Genomic DNA, 14489 nt, shown 5'->3' on the forward strand with positions numbered 1-14489 from the left:
ATGTCCCAGCCAGACTCTGTGTGCAGGAGCAACCCCCAAGCAGACAGACCTGCCTCTGCTGCTGCTCCTCATCCAGGGAATTTGGGCAACCTTCATTTCTCGTTCCCAGATTATCAAATGCATGAATGATTCCCACATGTTCTGGGACAGTGTTAATGGGAACGGTAGAAATACCTAGAATAAGCAGTGTCCAAAAATAGGTCTCTTGTCCTGCCAAAATCTTGCACATGTTCTTAACTTTCCTGCCCTGGGAAGCAACTTCTGGCACCCTGCAGGCAGAAGAGTTTTTCCATTTGCTTCAGTGGGTGCGGGATTTCATTCTGCCTTGCAGACCTGTGGATTTTAAAGGGACTGTCCATAAGGCACACTCGAGCTCTTTGCAGGGTCGAAGTGCTTTATATTTTTAGCACTGACACAATGGTCATGAGGGAAAAGCACGTATTTGCCCTGCTGGAAGGGCATGGTCAGGCATGCTGCTCTGCTGGGGCTGCTTGGGGTCAAGTTGTTACTGGCCCTGAACCATTTCTTCGGGTGCTGCACCTTCCTGCTGCACAGCCTGGCTGCCATAATTGGAGCCGTGGAGCTGACCTACACCAGCCGAAACATGTTGGAAGTGGGGTTTTATAAATAGACTGTGCGGACAAAGGGTGTCTGCTCCGGGGTGTTTATGGGGCTGGGGAGAGGAGCTTGGGGCAGGGGATGGAGCCTGACAGCTCCCAGTGAAGCAGCACAGCCCTCTTTGCAAAACAGGGAGCGTGGTGCTGGCAGAGCCTGCGGCAAGCCCTCGGCACAGGGAAGGACGGAGAGGCCGTGACCCGGGGTGTGGGTGCTCAGCTATTTTCTCCCTGTGAGACTGGCTCCCGGGTCTTTGCTCATGCAAACCCTGACAGATCCCATCTAAATGAGTAGTTGGAAATTATGTGCTCCCTCCCTGGTCTGGGCTGGAGCTGAATTCTGCTACCAGTCTCAGGGAGTAGCTTTTGCTGCTGAATGCAATTAAAAGATCCAGAACTTGGCGCTGTGGGATCTTGCCCAGTGCTGGTAGTCAGGGTGATTGACATTGAATCCTTTGATTTCTCCAGAGGCATCATAATATTTTAAACTTATTATTAATTACCAGTGTATTAATCTCAGAATAGTATTAACAGTATTTCAAAATATAATTTTATCCTGTCCGACCTGCTGGGAAAAAAAAAAGAAGCAGTTTTGGATGAACTGAACAACTTTATAGACACTGTGCTTTATAACCAGATAGATTTTCCCTAGTTAGTTCCATTTCTATCTAATATTGGTGGAAGATTAAAGATACTGAATCAATGGCTGTAAAAACTTACATTAAAAATTTGCAGTAAATGAGAAGAGGAAAATTTGATTAGAAACATAAATTGTAGCAACTGGAATGCCTGCAACTTATTTTTAGTATTCTACTGACAGTCACACTTGAAAGCCTTTTTTTTTTCCAAATGTTTTCTTTTCTCAGATTAAAAAAAAAAAAAAGGAAGAAAATGACCTCTAATATTTTGAAATATAGAACTAATTACAGTACAGAGTGATCCTGGTCCCACTGAAGTCAACTGCAGCATTCTTTATGACATTGCAGGATAGTGCCTCTATTAAGAAATAGTAAGGAAATGAGATACTTTAAAGAGAAGGGTTTAAAATGAACTGGCTATGTTGGCCTCTTTTGTAAAAATACCTTAGAGCCACTTTTATCAAGTCAAAAGGTTCATAGAAAAGAGAGAAATTAAAAGATGCTGCTCGTGGAGCCTGGCAAAACATGAAGTTAGCAATAAACATATCTCCAACCCAATTATAACATTCAAATCAAGGAGGAAAACAATTATGAAATATAATGAAAGCTTTCTTTCTACTGAAAAAAATCTACTTGGAGGTATCCAGACCTAAGGGAATTACCAAGTCAGCATTATAGTGGGGAAAAATGCAATGTAAATGAGAGTGAAATAATCAAATTTTTCTGGTGGAAATAAGTGCAGTTGTTTGATGTAATTTTGACATACAGCATAATTTCAGCATCAACAGTGAAGTTTAAAGAATCAGTGTGTTTTCATGAGATTTCTGTACAGAAAAACCATTCAATGGGAAAATCTAAATCAGACTTTGCTTTGCACATTGGCCCTTCTATAAGAGAAAGCCCTGAATTATTTTAGTGCAAATAGAAAAACAGAGATGACCCTTTTTCATTAATTTCTAGACATCTTTTCCACTCGAAAATCCAGCATGGTTGTGGCATATAAATCACAAGAAATGTGATGTGTGACTGGTTTTGTGCTCACAAAAATTGAACTTTGGTTTATATCTCTAACACCAGCTCAGCCATTTAAAATTGCACAGTTTTCCACAGTGAGCTACACTGGACTCATGTCACTGTACTTCTTGCAGATGTAATTTTTCAATATCATGGGGATGTATCCCAAACAATTAAAACAATTAAAGTAGGGCATGTCTTCAGTATTTTACTCAATCTCATAGTCTATATGAAATATATTTGTAATTTTGTGTTCATTTCCAAATGGAGACAGATTCACACACCCTCACAGCCAAACTCAGGACAAGAACCAACAATTAAATGAAGCCTGAGATCCAGTCCAAAGCAGGCATATACTCAATTTAATTTTTAAATAGCTTAATTAATAGTTTCAGCTAAAGCAAAGAAGTGAAAATGGGTCAAACTATGTAAACATCGGTTAGAAAAATACACTGTCCAGCCAAAGCATTGTAGAAGTGCTTTTAAGAAGAATGGTCTTTAAATTTAATTTAAACATGGGTTTCCAACTTAGGTAAAAGCCCAGTTCAGACGAGGCCCAAGCCACTTTTTGTGCCACAAAGAATTACCAAGCTATGCTGAGAGTTTATTTAGTCCTTGCTTGTTCTGAGGCCGCGTTTCACCGTGCAGTCATCATTTTCTCCCTGCTGTCAGCACGCTGTTCCCTCTCGGCAGCTCGGAGCTCGCCGCCGCCGGCTCCTGCGCGAGGGCTGCAAAACATCCTCCGCAAATATTGACTGGAATTTTGAAACGGGCTGGGAGGCGCTGCTATTGCACGCTGAGTGTTTGTCTTCTGCAAAGGTCCAGGTTCAAGTTCTTATTGACACGGCTGGGATGGGTGGTGGGGTCCCTTACTTACATAAGGCTCAAGGCCAGGAGGGTGATTTTGCTCCGGAGTAGTAGAAGCAACACTGTGTGTCTTATCTCACCAGGCATTGCTCAGCAGCCCTCCCTCCATGGGAACATACACTGGTTAATTTCTTGATGGTTTCTGGATTCCAGAGGGGCAAAATTATAAAATGCAAGTAATTTCTCTCAATCCAGAGAATTATTATATTACAGAGAAAACTATTCTTTACTCAGAAAACCCCCCATTTTTTGCAAAATTTTTCCATGATACTTAAATTTCAGTTTAAATGACCCAAGGGTGTCATTTGAAAGGGGTAGGAATATTGTTTTTAAAAAACTTTTTTTTTTAATTATACAGTTGTGGTGTTCACATGCCCTCTGAATGGAGAGAAGCAGAGAAAAGAATGACCAAAACAATTCTTATCTCATTTGCTTCTCTCCGTTAGTGCCACATATAGTAGCACTTACATGACTCAATATATTTGTAGTATGAAGTTTCTGCTACACTGAGTTCTTTGCAGGTTTGCTGATTTGTAGTTATCTTCCAGGATCCTAACTTTTTGTTTAGAATAACTGAAAGGTTTCTGTTTGCTTGTGGAGCTTTGGATTTTTTTTCTGTATTTTTTTTAACTTTAATTGGGTTAAGTTAATAAAAAGAAAAAAAGAAGAATAGAAAAAAATTTCAGATGAAAAGTACCAAGACCAGCTCAGATGCATTGCTTTAGGAAGATGTCACTGCCATCCCTTTCATCAGCGCTCCTTACCAGTATTGTAAATTTGGGAGTTTGATTCTAAACTTTGGCTAACTTTTATCACATGAGAATTTCCTTCAGTTCTCACGTTTCACCTTGATTTGTGCAGAGCAGGTCGTGCAGCAGAGGTTGGCAATGTCTGAAGGTGTCTCTGCTCTTTGCCAGCCATCCCCTTTGGAGTGTGAAGTCAGGTTTGGGGGAGGAAGTCTGTGGTTGGTGGCTTTTTGTAGAGTACGTGGCTGGCAGATGAGACTGTTTTGGCCTTCCTGATCTGAACACTTTTGTTTCCATTGTAAAGGATGACACAATCTGTGCAGGCAACAAAATCCAGCTGGTTATCCTTTCCACCTGCAGAACATCTGCAGCAGGAGGGGAACATATCAAAGATCCTTATAATGAAGGACAGTTTTTACTGTTTATGTTCAAAAGCAAAACCACAACAGGAGACAATATCCCTTTCATGAGAATGAAGCAAACAAACATTTTGGGCTGGAGAACAGGCTGGATGAGCTGACCTACTCCAGCTTGTTTGAAAAGTTAAACGTGTCAAAGGTTCTCTGCCAGGCAAAGGGAAGATGTAGGAGAGGTTTTTATAAATGGCAGTTGGGCAATTAATGTTAACCATCAATATCAGAATGGCTTAGATTACATGATTAACTAGTAAGAGTTTTGAGCTGGCTGGTAATTTTAGATTAAATAGTCAGGCAGCCAGTGACTTGAATATTGATGAATATCCTGTGTTTTATTAATATGCATTCTCTATAAATTAGAGGCTTAGTACACAAAGAAGAATCCTAATGCTCTTGCTATTTTTCATTGCCACAGGTAGAACTGAATAATTCATAACAATTAATTTATTTCACTGATTTAGCCTTTTGGGGCAGGGGGGAGGTAGGGGGGAAGTTGAGCACGAGTAGTCTGCAGGTAATCTTTTCCATGTTTATTTACGATAAATAACTTACCAGAGACATTTGAAGACTGATTCTTAGTTGTGGGAATTTTTTTTTTGTATTTTAAACTGGAGAAATTTAGAGGAATATGGGCACAAGTGCAAGCAACCAGCCAATCAGTACAAGTACCCCAATGAATTTTAAATTGTAAAAAAAAGCCCAGCAAATTGCAAATACAACACATACAGGGTCAGGCTCATGTTGATTTGTATTGATTGGTGCAATGCTGGTTACATTGCATATTTCTGCTCCTCATTTAATTGATTCTAGTACTTCAGGACCAAGATTTCTTACAAATATTTATGTGGGCAGAATTCGTTGTCTGTATTCAGTCCCTAATTCACAGGTAAAATGCTGCCCTTTTTGCAACCAAGGGAAGTTTTACCCTTCATTCTGAAATATTCAAGATTCTACCTGCTGATGACAACATTCCTGAAAATCTTTTTTAGACCGAGCAATAACTTGTCCAACATGAATGACACTTTATATTTGTGCAAAGTTTCAGAATATCCATATGCAGGTTTTTAATTTTTTTTATTTTTTTAGTCAGTGGGAGATGGAGCTGTAAATATGAGACAAGATGTTGCAGCACAAAGATCACTTGCCAATCCTGCAGCTCAGGGAGGCTGCAGCCCTGTCTCACACTCATATCCTGAGCAGGTAATACCCAGAAACACACGAGGAGGAGGAGGAGGAGGCTGCATGATTACTGCCTCAGCCTTTCTCTGGTTCTTACAACACTCACAGCAGTGAGACCTGCATAGCACGCCATAAATCATTGCCTCATTATGCTCCTTCTGGAGGTTTGTTTAGGGCACCTATTCTAGTACTGGCTGCAGCAGATTATTTGCTCTTCCCAGAAATTCCTCTTTGGTTTGATTTGCACACAAGGAAAAAAATCTCTGTCTTATTTTTGAAATAATTTCTTAGTGTGCAGAACAATTTACATTACAAAATTGCCTAAGAAAGCAATTTCAGCAATGTCTGGAGGGGATTTTAATTTGTAGGTGGGTGATTTTGTTGAGAACAGGCAAAGGTTAAAGACGGTTTTTGTGGTTTTGTGTTTTTGTGACTTGTCAATATGAAGTATTAATAAATGAAACAGAGGGTCTTCCTCCCCTCCTTTCTTCCTTCCTCCCTTCTTGTCTGCCTTCCTTTTTGCTTTCCTCTTCCCTTCTTTCTTTCTTCTGTACATAAAAGCTGTTGATCCCTTACCTAGCCAGATTTTGTTGAATTATTGTAAAAGAAGCCTAAGTACCTCATTAAAAAAACATTGTAAGGCCTTCATTCACTTTTTCTGTATGTCTTTATCCAGCCCTAGTTCACAGCTGGTGCAAGAGGGCACCGGACTGATTGATAGAATAGGGATTTTGACACTTGGTTTTGACTTAAGAAGACAAATTGTCCTAATAAAAGATGTGTATTAGTTGGCCTAATTTATTGAAGAGAAGCAGTATTGCTGATTTTGATAAAACAGTATTTATTTAGCCTTGCACCAAGTAAATGCTGGAATAACTTAGGTTGTACCTGCAATGGATTGGAAGGTCCAGAGCTGAGACTTTGGAGAGCAGGTGGGTACACTGCAACACGGCTGGGTTTTGCTGCAGTGACGATGTGATCTAGGATCTGATCCAGGCTCCTCAGAAATCAATGGAAATTCTACCCTTGACTTTACTGGGCTTTGGATCCTGCTCCAATTGTACCAGGATGAAAATGAAATTGCTCCAGCTTGGGGGATGAATTTTCTTGCTTGATAGATTCAGTGTTTGAAATTGAGGGGTGTGTTTGAGTAAGGGGTCCTGACTTGAAGTTTGAGTGTTTTTGACGCTAGCCTTGCCATGATCCTCCCTCCTAGTCACAGTTCCCTGAAACACAATAGATTTCTGTTTTGTGGCCACTCACAGACATCCCAGATGAACAGCAGCATTTCATAGGTGATTGTAATGTGAAACTCAAAATCGTTGTAAGCTTGCTCAGAATGTGACCTGCCTTCACACAAAGCTCCCCAAGCTTTCTGAACCTCACAGCAAAGCTGGATGTGTTCACAACCATAAAGAAACACAAAGCTAAGTCACTTTGGTGTGTTTTGAGGTTTCACTGCACATCCTCCTGCACCACTGTATCTCAGAGTCCTGGATACAATTCTCATTTGATCTTAAACTCTTACAAAGAGCCTAGGAATAGAAGATGTGCTGAGGTAAGGGTCAGAAAAGACTTTTTCTAACACCCACTGCAACCTGAGTTCCCCACAAACAATCAGGACTCAGCGAGAATTGTACCCAACTTTTTTTGATGGAAGTGCAGTGGTGACCTTCTAGATTGATTAAAGATGTGACATTGATTGACTTTGAAGGGAGCCACATCCACCCTTCTTCTGCCAAAAAGGCAGTGGCTGCAATGTGAAGCCTCAAGAATGGGGCATTGCTTTTCCAAGTACATGGAAGACATCCAAGGGTAACAGGATAATGCAGATAATGGGATAGGGTTTCTCCCCTCCTCTCCCTCAAATACCATATAGCTAGATTTTGGCTATCCAGCCTCATGCCTTAGAAGACTTTTCTCTTATAGCTACTTAAAAGATGAAATAGCTGAGGAAATGAGCTCTTTTTGCAGGTTATTTAGGATGTTTGGTGGCTGGGAATGTCAAAAAGGACTGGTGATGTTGACTCTGCAGGAATCTTTAATGGTGGTGGGGGTATGATGCTGTGAGGACCAGTGTCAGTGGAAGGGATGGTGTGGTGGGAGAAAGCTTTATTCCTCAGGCCAACCCACCCGTGAGGATTGTTCACACTGTCACTCTGGGGTGTCAAGTTTGAGAGGTGCTAAAATCGCCCTATTTGCCAAAGATATAAAGTATCTTAACAATATCTGGTCTCTTTAAGGCACCTTGAGTTGGCACAGAGGAATATTGGCCTCCAAAATTACCACTTTTGAAAATCTAGGCCACTGAACCTGATATGAACTATCAGAAAGCAGAGACAAGGGAGCACTTTTGTTGGAGAATGTACAGTGGCTTGAAAACTACAAATCAAAATAATTCACCCTTTTATGTGTAAATCTCCTTCTCTTTGATACATAAATTGAAAAGCTGTCTGGTTTCCTTGTAGTTTCCATAAGCAAGCAGTGTGTGTCTGCACCCTCTAGAATGCGATTTAAGTGTTATTTAAAGTGCAGACCTGTTAAAGTCAAGCAAGCTGATCTGTATGCTAGAACTGAGCCCACCAAACCTTACACCTAAAACTAGCAGGGAAGGGGGTCTCAAGTGCCACGGCTCCTTCGTGACAAGAGCATGGAGTGACAAACAGTGAAGCACCAAAAGATCAAAACACTTTTTCAGGCACAGCAATAAAATCAGAGACAGAAAAACACCAGGTCCTGGTGCCGGTGTCTGCTCTTCCAAAGCAGTCTCTGTCAGGTTTGACACAGCCAGACCATGTCAAGGGGATGCAGGCAGGAGCTGCACACTGGCAGTAAATAAACATCAGCAAATGAACCTCCTGTGGTGCATTTCTGAGCTGGGAGAAAGGCTGGAGAGCCACTGCATAAAGCCCATGTGGAAGGGATTACTGGGACACGCTGAATTTACCAGGAGTTTATTGGAAAATTTCAGTGGAAGCATGGAAAAGACAGCGTGCTGTGTTTTGCTCATGTTCCAGAGTTGTTTTCCCTGGTTGAGCACCTCAGTGCAGGTCCTGTGGAAGTCAATAGCTCTCTTGCCGTTCAGAAGGATTATGCCCCTAAATAGCTTCTTTAGGAAGTGTACTTTGCTTGGTGATAACACAAAGCAGAGGGTGGATGATTAACACCAATTAGGATTATTTACAAGAACCTAGAAAACAATAGGTCCATAAATCATTGTCTTATCAATTGTAGTTCCTCCTGAGTAATTCAGTCATCATTGGGCACACTGTGTTTGTTAAGTACAGATCACACTGATGTTAGTTAAAGTGTGTGCAAATGTTGAAGGCACAATATGACCTAAAATAGCAGCATGCTACAAAAAAAAAAAAACCAACAAAACTGTTTTCAATGATTTTATGTTCTAAATCCCCAACAGTTTACCTCCAGGTATATTGAGTGAATTTAAAGGAACTGACGGTAGGCTTGTTTCTCTTGGGTTATGCTTCAGCTCTGTCTACACTTGTGTCTCCCTTTGGGGTGGTTTTGCAGTAATCTCCTGGCTCTCTCCATTTGTTGGGCACTGGTCCAGCTGCAGAACAGCACACATATTCCTTCCAGAGGAGAGCCAGTGGGGAGTTCTCTCCAAAAGCATGGCAGGGCTTGGTGGGACACACTGCTCTGATCCAAGGGGCAGCCACACCACCACAAAGTCCTTCAGGGTGTCTGTCACCCTGCTTTGCAAGAGGAAGGAAGTCAAACTTCCCAGAGCTCCAATACCAGCCTGGTATTGGAGTGGGGCTTGTGCTTTAGGGAGGGTCATCTGCTTTGTGTGGCACCCTTTTTGTGGTGACTGGCAACTCTTGAACCACTACTTCTCTTTCTTCCATCAAGGCTTCTCCTGGCTCATTTTCCTTTTTGTTTAGTAACTGCCCGGTCTTCTGTAGCTGTTCCTCCTTGCTGCTGATTTTTTTTACTTCTACTTTTATCACTTTTTGTGATCCCTTTTCCAATTTCCAACCTTAGTCTCCCAAGAAGACCCGGAGTGGTGATGCCTGGATGCAGAGGAGATCACACTGCTTATAGATCTGCACCATGAGGAGGCCAAAAGTTTCTGCAGCAGCAGGAGGTAAGACAGGACTGCTGGTGGGTGTAAGGAGCAGAAAGCAAAGCCACATGAGTTTGAGAAGAAGGCAGCGGCACCCCTGAGGATGGAGACTTTGGGGCAGTGTCACAGTCCTGTACAGAAACCTTGAAGAGACACTGAAAAATTCAGGTGGGAGCACATCACCCAACCAGCTGCTTGTGTGGTTTGGTCCATGGACCTTTGGGGTTTGCACACCAGAGACTGAAAACTCTTGACTTACCCTAAATTTCCTCTTTATGGACTTCTGATGTCAGAGGAATGGCACAACAAAATCCAATATATTTTCTTCACCATAGTGTTTCCAGCCTGCTAACTTTCCCAGGACTACTTTCTGCTCAAATTACTGGAACTTAATTACATGAGGTTTAATTTCAGTTGCTTGGCCAGCTTTAAAAATATGTATTCAAATTTTAACCACAAGGACAGAATTTTGGGAGCCTCTTTGTCCTCTCACTTTGTGTTAATTTAAATGAGGAGACTGTGCCTGTGAATCTCTGCTTTACTTCACCTATTCCAAGTCAGTCTCAGCTCTGGAGAGACATCCCTGACTCCCAGCAGTTTAAGGGAGAGCACAAACAACCCCTTATGTTATACTTTATGTTTTTGATACTGTGCAAACAGTATATGTTTGTCTCCTGCTTATGAATTTTCTTGTAAATAAAATGTATTGAGACCAGAGATGGAGTTACACTGATTTTACACCAGATAATGTATTGACATTTTACAAGAAAGTGTTGTATTATCCATCCATTTCACAAGTAGATCTTACAGTGTTTACTTATAACAAAAAAAAAAAAACCAAAAAAAAAAAAAAAACCCAAAACAAAACAAAAAAAAAAACCACACAAAAAAACAAAACTGGAAGGAGAATCAAGGAAGGGACATGGAAAGAGAATGCAAAAGGACATGGATGAGAAGTGGTAGAGTTGGAGGATAACAGCACCTATCAAGGCATTATCTGAGAATTCCTATGATTAGGACTTATCTTTCTGGCTTCACTATTTTATTATAATCTGCTGTTTACCTGATAAGTAATAAATGGCCTCCAAATTTTATTGCATTTGTTCACTTTCTTCAGATTTTGCACTAGTTTGTTCCCCTCTTAAGCTCTTATTTCTCTTAAGGAATGAAGATTTTATGGTTTTATTGGGGTTGACTTGTTCCTCTGTATTTCAGTATTGTTGTTTTGCTAACAAGGGTCCCACATCAATTCCTTGAATAACCCTTCCATCTATCACATTGGGATGATCAAGGATACATTACAGCTGATGTCCAAACACTGTTTTTACAGTGTACCTGGGGTTGGGCACCCACCTCCAACTCAGCAGATCTAAAACCCTCCAAAAAGCCAACAAAAGAAGGCTTTTTTTAAACACTCCAACCCGCTAGTGGATTATCTTTAATGGGTTGGCAGCATGCCCCTTCCTTCCTCTGCAGGAATGATGGCCTGGCTCTGCAGCCCTGGGTTTGGGTTTTTGGTGGTTTTATTTATTTTTTTTTTCTGTGTTACAGCATACAGAAGAAATAAAGTGTGTGTCTGATTTGTAATAGTTCATGATGTCTTTTTTTCCTCTGGTTTTTTCCTGGGATTAACTTATTTACCTGCCAGGAGACAAATGTAGCGACCAGCCCTCCTCTTTGGGGAGTGACCCTTGTCAGCATGGCCCTGCAGGAGAGGGCTCCTTGCATGGGCTGGCTGCTGTTTCTGGGAGCTCACAGACACCTTCAAAGGTTGAGGGTTCAGCTTCTTCTGCGTGAGAGAGGAGAGGAAATGACCTTCACCCAGCTGAGCAGGGAACAACAGGAAACCCTCACGGTCCTGCCATTTCCCACCCCCAGGATCCGGAGCTCAGGGACCTTTTTGACAAACTGTCAGTGTTTTTGTCAGGGTTTAGCTGCTGCAAATATATTACCAAAGTATGTGGATGATTCATGGGGAAGTGGTGTATGCTGATTTAAGTGATGGACTAGCCATTCTGTAATGGATTTGAGAATTCCCGATCTGATTGTACTTAGTTTTATCAAGCAGGAAGCTGGCAGGCTGTGTTTTAATCAACTGATAGCATCTCTTGGCAATTGGCATCCAGCTAGTGGACAGAGTACTTCTCAAAGACCAGCTCACTAAGTTACAAACAGTCACAGCCACTCAGATCTCTCAGCTTTATCTCCTATTTTTTCTGTTCAGCCTGTTTCTTTTCCAAATGAAACTTTCAGATGGAAGTGCAGGAAGATGAAACATATCTGCTTCTCTTTCACTGATGTTTTAGGGGGAATGGATGAGGCAGAATGCATTTGCTTCATCCTCCACAAAGCTATGCTGAAACAAGCTCCTAGATGTAGCATAATATCCCAGAACCAGACAAGTTCTAGGATTTGGTTTTGACACAAGTGTTTGGAGTGCTCACATTGCATAAGTGTAGTAAATCTACAATATGAGGCAACACCAGGTAAGACATGGCCTTTTCCCCTTTGATTAGGCCATGACTCATTATTCCATGACTCATTATCTACTGTGTCGCCAAAGACATACCCAGTGTTCTGACCTGTACCAGCAGACATCAAGAATGGTTTCTCTTCCCTGATAAAACTCACCAGTCTACTCATTACTTCTGGGAGGCACCAGCTCCTGCAGAGCATCTTCACTGCACAAACCCTCAGATGCCACAGCTACCTTAAATAATTCCCGTCTCAGGATTCATGTTTTGTCACACTTATTGAGCTGTGGAGCCATCCACACTCGTGGAGCTGTGCTCAAGCACAGCATCAGACCTGAGGAGCTGGTTTGTTGTGCCTGGCTCCTGTGGAGTAGTTACTGTACTTAGCAACCCACCTCCAACATAAATATATCTGCTACTCTGAAGAGCAGGCTTTGAAAAGCACCAGAAGGGATCACTCCCCCATAAAGATTTTTTCCAACACTGCAGAGCTGTTGGGACTTTCAGAGAGAAATTCTTCTCCCAGTTAAGCATCCCAGCCAGAGGGATGAAGATTTCACCACAGGCTGACAAAGCTCTGGTGCAACCTTCTTCAATGGGCCACGAACCCCCATTTAAAGTCCTGTCTGAGTTGTTCTTGAGCCATGCAGGCATGGAGGGAGCTGAGAGCAGCCATCTATGCAGGTGGGATTTGGGAGCCATCCGTGATGTCTTTACACAGGGGTCCCACAGCACTGTATGGAAAAACAGCTCTGAAAGATGAGTGCTAAAACCACATGGGTTTGAAACTGCTTAAACATTTGGAACCCTCAGGAGAGGCTGATGATTGAAAGGCTGTAAAACAATCATGCTCCCAAAAAGTAATAAAAATAAAAGTGAGGTGTAAGGAACAGAGAGGAGTGATTCATCAGGAAATTGTGCTCTTGAAATTGTGTGACAAATCCTGGGTGAGGGAGGAGCTGTGTGGAAGCATTTAAGGGCCAGATCCTGGCTTATCCAGAGGAGTTGAAGATCCAGTGAAGATTAACAATGGACCTGTAGCTGAAAGGAAAATTTTAACTTCCATCTTAGATATTTTCCATTGACCACTACATGAAAATCAGATAAATGAGACCCCTATTTTCAGTGTCATGTCCCATGAGGGTTTCAGCAGACAATGACCCCCACTGCATGAAATGAAATTTCCAATACCAGAACCACCAAAAGCACATGTGAAAACAAAGCTGAAAAAAGTTTTCTCTCTTTAGGGTGGAAGTATACAAATTCCACAGGGTCATTTTCTGTGTAAACGTTCCTATTTGTATGTTTTGCAGATTAAAACAAAAAAGTATCTTCCAAACATATTCAATAAGTCAATTTTAAAGCAAGTTAATTAATGTATCTAAGCTTTATCACAGAGCATAAGTGGAAAAAATCCCCCAGCCAAATGTGAAGAGTCTAATCTTGATTTTCTCACTCTTTGAGTTCATTTATTACAATGTTTGCTCACTTTTATAAAAGCCATGCTCATGTAATAATCTAATTTCTGAGAGCATCTCCAGGGACAGGAGATCACATTACAATATCTCACAGTATGTGTCATTCAGGCAGTATCTTCCAAATCATAAAACCTAAGGAAAGGGAATGGCACTTGAATAGCAGATTCCTCCTCCTCTTTTCTTTTTCCTTTTCTGCGCATTTTTTTTTTTCCATCCCAATGCTCTCTTCCTTGTATTGTCTAACCTCATGCACCCAGGCAGCTCATCTCCATTCTGCAGAGAAACAGGCTGCGGTGCACATCTCTCCTTGCTCTACCTGACCACCTCATCCTGTCTCATACTGTCTTTCCTATAGTTTGGAATTTTTCCTTCTGTTCTGGGCTTTCATTTGTGTCACCTTACTGCCTGTGTTTTGTGCCTATGGGTTCTGCTTTTTTGAACTGGTGAACTGGAGCAGAGAACTGGCCCTGCAGATAAAAATCTGAAAGAAACCCAAGTTTCAGATCAATAATTCCCCTGGTCTGAATAATTTCATTTCTAGCCAAAACTGTCCTAACAGTGAGACAGGACCTGTGCAGCTGCCCCTAGTTCCACCTCACAGACCCATTGTTCTTCCATCTTCATTTCTTTCAGCACCTTCAGGGATCTTGATAAAGACCTCAAGGGAGGCTTATATGGTCTTAAAACATTTCATTGATCCATTCATGTGTACGCAGTCCAGGGCTTCCATTTTTAAGATTCTTTCCTATTATGGAAACTGGCTAATTGCAATTGAAACCTGTTAGGAACCTGCTTAAGACACCAGTGTTGTGTAGCAAAGCACTTGCAGCTTGCCCATATCTCAGTGTATAAAGCTATGGATTCCTTGGGATGAAAATACGTTTTCCAGGAGGTGATTCTGCTGTTCTAGATATTATTTTATCATTCAAATCTAAGGCCACAACCTCAATCCTAGCTCATCTTGTTGACCACACAG

The 14489-nt window shown here is 41.6% G+C and overlaps 1 long non-coding RNA gene across 1 annotated transcript in view; it reads left to right on the plus strand.

The window, feature by feature from the left end:
- The window catches only part of LOC121348795, a 49941-nt gene extending 39665 nt beyond the window's left edge, over window positions 1–10276 (plus strand). Inside the window, exon 2 of the long non-coding RNA XR_005954419.1 lies at window positions 9480–10276. This is a non-coding gene — a long non-coding RNA (uncharacterized LOC121348795). The remainder of the gene's footprint in view (window positions 1–9479) is intronic.
- The last annotated feature ends 4213 nt before the right edge of the window (window positions 10277–14489 follow it).

The sequence above is a fragment of the Pyrgilauda ruficollis genome, unplaced genomic scaffold (assembly GCF_017590135.1).
Source record: "Pyrgilauda ruficollis isolate IOZ18807 unplaced genomic scaffold, ASM1759013v1 scaffold13, whole genome shotgun sequence".
Classification (NCBI taxonomy): Eukaryota; Metazoa; Chordata; class Aves; order Passeriformes; family Passeridae; genus Pyrgilauda; species Pyrgilauda ruficollis.